Below are 5,686 nucleotides of genomic sequence, written 5' to 3'. Positions count from 1 at the left end.
CCAGGGTAGGAAGCCAGAAAACCAGGCCACTAGAGGGCAAGAATCTCTATTTTCTTTTTTATTCTCTTGATCTTCAACTGGTGGAAGCCTCTGGGAGGCTAGAGCTGCAGTGAAACCTCTTAAGTTTTTCAAGACACCCTAACACCCTAACCTGTGGCCAACAGAGGATGCCACAGCCCCTGTCTGAGACTGAGGACTCGGCACAGGGTCCCGCTTGCCCCGGAGCTCGTGCCCCATGGAAACCAAGTCAGCGATGGAATGTTTGCCAAACAGAAGGCAGATGTTGCCTGAAAAACACTTTTTCCTTTCCTTCCAAATATTAACCCCCCACACACACTTCCTTTAAAGGCTTTGATCTCTAATAGGTAAGACTTAGTAGAAGATGAAAAATCTCTCCAATCAGAGATATTTTAGCTAGAACTCTACAAATGATTTTAGAAAATTCTAATTCGAACCATAGAAATGATTGTAGCTCGCATGGGACTTGTGGAAGAGTGTATGTAATGATGTTTTGTAAATCAAATTATAATTGCTCACCGTTTTTCTTTGGAAGATTGTATTTATTTATTCATGAGAGACACACAGAGAGAGGCAGAGACACAGGCAGAGAGAGAAGCAGGCTCCCTGTGGGGAGCCCGATGTGGGACTTGATCCTGGGACTCCAGGATCATGCCCTGGGCCAAAAGCAGGTGTCCAACCACTGAGCCACCCAGGTGTTCCACTCACCGTTTTTCTTACTTATTCAACTCTACTTAAGTCCTTTGGAATTATTTTTTCCTTAAATGTTTATTGAGCATCTATGTGCCAAGAACGGTGCCCAGTGCTGGAGACCCAGTGCCAACTCTGACACGGTGGATCTGCTGGGGTAGCAGAGGGTAGACCAGCAAGCCAAAAAGCATGCTCTCTAGTAAAGATGTGTGCCCAATGCTACCAGGGCTTGGAAGAGAAGAGCCCCCCCCCCTCCCTGGGGTGTGTGGCAGGTGAATGTGATGGCGACAGTAAAGCAACTGCTGACTGTGAGTCCTCCCTGTCGGAAATGGGAGGGGAGTGAGTCTTCCTAAGCGAGGAGGAGGACTGAGAGCAGGAATCGCCCCTTTTGGAGTAGGAGAGCTACCGGGTGGAGGAGAGAGCGCAGAGAGGGAGCCAGGCCGCCCCAACTCGAGCTCACAGAGAGGAAGCCTTAGAGCTGGGAGGAGTGAGGAGCTTGGAAGTGGTAGGAGTCTGGCTGCAACACACAGGGAAAGGCAGTCAAGCGTCTGCCTTCAGCTCAGGTTGTGATCCCGGGGTGCGGGGATCCAGTCCCACATTGGGCTCCCCGCAGGGAGCCTGCTTCTCCCTCTGCCTGTGTCTCTGCCTCTCATGAATAAATATAATCTTTAAAAAAAAAAAAGGTTACTGAAATAATCCAGGGTGAGGAACGATGGCAGCTCAGACCTGTCGAGGACCCTGATGTGGTCTGGATCCCGAAGGCAGAGCCGAGCAGGCCTGTTCACCAGCCGGTGATGACTGTGAATGGAAGAGAGAAGCCAAGGTCGACTCCCAGGTGCAGGACCTGACCCGGGCCGGCTGGGGTTGCCCTCGGGTAACCGACCCAGAGCCCCAGGATCTGGGAGGGGCGCACCTGCGGTTCCGCCGGCCCTGCGAGCCCCACCCCCACCCCGGGCGGCCCAAACGGGGGACAGGGCGGGCCTGGAGTTCAGGGGCGTCGAGGTGGAGGCCCCCCTGTGACCAGGGGTGCGGGGCGCCGCTGCGACGCGCTGAGACCTCGGCGGGGGCGGGGGCGGGGGCGGGGGCGGGGCCGCAGGGCGCAGGTGCTCGGAGGGGGGCGGGGGCGGGGGCGGGGGCGGGGCCGGTGGAGCCGGGGCTGGGCTCGAACCCCCGCGGTGACCTCGCCTGCAGCGCGTCCCGGGATGGCGGGGACAGGAAGCCGGCTCAGGGCGGGGCCAAGAAGTGGGGGGGGGGGGACGCAATGTCAACGACTCTCGAAGGGAGTTTTGCTGCAGGGAGGGGCCCCCAAACCAGGCGACAGTCGGACATAGAGGGGTGCGGGATGCAGGACAGATTCTTCTTGGAGAAGGAGACCCTGCGGCTTGTTGGGTGTTCCCATGGAACGTCCGGGTGGAGGGGGAATCCGTGCCGCGGGAGGCAGGGCCCTGGGGCCAGGCGCTGGCCGGGCGGGGCGCGGGGTGCGGTCGCGCAGGAGGCCACAGCCTCGCCCCGGGAGGCGGCGGCGCTGCTCCCACAGGGCGCGGGGCGCGGAGGCCCGTGGGCCGGGGCTGCGGGGGCTGTGCCCTGCCTGCCTCTGCCCGGTGAGCGGGACCCCAGGCCACCGACAGAGTGCGGGTGGCGGTGGGAGTGGGGTCGGAGGTGTTGGGATTTAAGGAGAAAGGAGACAAGAAAAAGTGTAAGAAATAGTTTCACAGCAAAGGGGGAATAGGGGGCAAGAGGGCAACCACCCCATTTTATCGTCTCTAGGTACCAACTCTTACCAGCGTATCTCCCCACCTCTGGCCGCTGAGCATTGGAAAACCCAAGTGCAATTTTCAAGAAGGAAAGAAAAATCTTTTTAAAAAGCATTTAAGAACTGAGATGTCTGGGAGGCTTAGTGGTGGAACATCTGTTTTTGGGTCAGGGTGTGATCCTGGGATCAAGTTCCGCTTGGGGCTCCCCACATGGAGCCCGCTTCTCCCTCTGCCTGTGTCTCTGCCTCTCTCTCTCTGTGTGTGTCTCTCGTGCATAGAGAAATAAAATCTTTAAAAAATGAATAATGAAAGTGTTTAAGAACTGACAGCCAGTGGAGGAGGCTCGTGAGAGTCTCCCAGTCTAGGAGACGTGAACCCAAAGAAGTCAGGCCCACACACTCAAGGCCACCTCTGCCCCTGAGCTCCTCAGCCGGCCTGGAGGGAGGTGACACACGCAGCCAGCCACCTGCATTCCCTGTGCTTTGGGTTCCCCCTCTGGCCTCCCTGCCCTTGTGGGTTATGGCTGGGCGCCCCACTGAACCTGGAAGGGACAGGTCGAGGCAGGGCCTCTCCTTACACCCTGAGGCCAGGGAAGGGCAGCTCATCTGTGCTCCCTGAGGCCCAGGTGAGGATGGATGCGCCCAGGACCTGGAGGCTGGCTGGTCCCCGAGCTCACAAGCCTGCAGCCCCTCAGGAAGCAGAAGGCCCCCCTGGTGCAAGGAGGAGGGGAGGGGAAGCCACATTGCCCCTCAAGCCCCGGTGGCACTGCCTCCGGGAGCTGAAAGCTGGGGGCACCCCGGGGTCTCATGTCTGACCTTGTGTCCTAGGGGCTCTCCGTGCTCCCAGGGCACCCTTCAGCTCCGTGCCCGTTTTCCTAGCCTTTCTCGTGCACCTTCCCGGCTTCATATCTCACACTTGCCCGGCCAGCATGGCCAGCTCAGTGGGAGCCAGAGGGACAGGGAGGAGGAGGATGGAGGGAGCGAGTATGTGGGTGCGGGACAGTGGGAGGCAATGAGGGGGGAAGGGGATTGGTCACGGGGCTGGGTTGAGGTCCTGGGCTAGCTCCTAACCCTCCCCTGGGCCGGAATCCTGGAATCCCACGTCTCTTGACTACAATGAAGCTCAGCAGATGACTGTGTCCAGCAGGAACCCCCATACTCCTGCGTGTAGCAAAGGCAAAGGGCATTTCAAGCCAGAAAGGATGAGGTCAAAGGCAGCCAACTAAGGGCAGCCTGCCCTGTGGGTAAGGCCCAAAGCAGGACCCACTTCCTCACCAAGGCAGGCAGAAGTCCTGCAAGAGCCACCTGACAGGGCTGGGGGCCTGTGTCTGTCACTGTGCTTCAGTGCAAGGGGCAGGAGCCAGCTGTGGCTGCTTAGGCGGAGGGACAGGGGTAGGCAGGGATGCAGACTGTTGGCAGAAAGCTGGGGGCACAGGCTCGGATGACAGGTAGGAATCAGGGGTTCAGGAACCAGGCCATGGAAACCCCCAGGCCGGGAGGCCACCGGCAGACACAGCCTGCACCGCAGGACCATCGCCACCCGTGCTTAGTGGCTCCTTGCTTTGCACCCTCCACGAGGTTGGACGTGTAGTGTCACCAATGACGCGGGGTCCAGTTGCTCCCTCTGGCCAGCAGGGAGAAGAAGCTTTGCTCACCGAGATTCATGTCTCACGGGATTCCGGACAACTTGGAAGGCTGTGTGGGTGCTGGCAAGCAGCAACAGCAGGAAAGACAGACGGTCTATAAAAGTCAAACCCTCGAGGTTCGAATCCCGGGTCTGGGGCGCGTCCACTGTGTGGCCGGGAGCCTGGGAGCTACCCTCCTGAAGGCTCAATCTTCTCATGTGAAAAATGGGCTAATAATACACCTCTAACTGGAGGGTTGTGGAGATCCAGCAGCTTGGCCCACCCGGCATCACAAGGCCGGGCCGAGGGGTCAGGGCTTCACTCTGGGCCCACTGCTTGGCTCCAGCCTTGCTCAACAGACCCCCACGTCCCGGGGCTTTTACAGGTGACGGTGGCTGCACACAGTCCCTCTGTAACTCAGGCTCCTGTGAGTCAGCTTGACAGTAACACCTTTGTATTCGAGCTCTTCCGAAATGCCAGGAGCCCCGATGATCACATCCCGAGAATCATCTTGTGTAATCCTCCTAACAAACCATGGGGTAGGTCCTATGGTCACTCCTGTTTTCAGATGAGGAAACTGAGGCTCGGAGAGCCAAAGTAGCTTCCCCGTGGTCCTTTGAGGAGAGAGCGCATACTGCTAACCCTAGGCAATTCCACCTTGCTGATGACAGATCCTGCCTGCAAACCCACCCCGACCACCTTAGCTCACAGCATGAAGCCAACCTCCCCCAGCCCCCACTGGCCACCCCCGAGGCAGGGCCCCATCAGGAAAGTCGCAGGGATCTTGCTGTTTCCTTCAGAGCTGAGTGGGCCCCTTCTGCAGCCTGGTCCAAGCCTGCTGCCCAGGTGAGGTGAGTCCCGCTGGAGCTCTGGGCTGCCCATGGGGATGTGCACCCAACCATGAGCTCACTTAGCCAGGCTTCTCCTTTGGGGCCCAGAGGGAGCAGCAGCAGAGTGGGTGGCCCCAAGGTGCCTCCCAGAAGCCAAGCTGTGCACCACGAGGTCCTCAAGGAGCTCTGAAATGAGCAGAAGACAGGAGACTGCTGGAGGCCTCCCAGGCATATCAAGGATATTCTCTTGAAAAGGGCACCAGTGTGACGCAACAGAGTGCAGTTTGCCCCGGGCATTCAGGGCCTGGTGCCCTTTGGACCAAGTGCAGGGGAAAGGTAGCCTGCAGGATGCAGGGAAGCAGGGCACACCTGGCTCCCTTGGGGATTGTTTCATTTGACTCCTCTGATGAAATATTTCTAAAAAATGAAAAATGAAATAGTCCGAGGGTTGGGTGTTTTCCCACTTGGCAAACATCTGTGATTTGTAGGGCACAGGCTACTCCTCCCTTGCTCTAGTCCTTTCCTTCTTCTTCCACCCCCCATTCCCCCGCAGCCCAGCTCAGGTCAAGATCAGCTCAGCTTCCCCTGGGTTGCTCCCCACCAGGGAGGGCATCTGGACAGGTCCCCCACTAGCACTCCCAAGAGCCCACAGCAGGTGCTCGCTGACCAGCCACCAGCATAGTCCACTAAGACGCAAGATAGGGAGGCTTGTGAAGAGACCTCCTGATTCCCAGCAACATCACGAGAGTAGAGGATGCAACGGGCGAAGC

Source organism: Vulpes lagopus, chromosome 5 (assembly GCF_018345385.1).
Source record: "Vulpes lagopus strain Blue_001 chromosome 5, ASM1834538v1, whole genome shotgun sequence".
NCBI classification, from domain to species: domain Eukaryota; kingdom Metazoa; phylum Chordata; class Mammalia; order Carnivora; family Canidae; genus Vulpes; species Vulpes lagopus.
The sequence above is the reverse complement of the archived record's forward strand: the minus strand, read 5'-3'. Positions refer to the sequence as shown.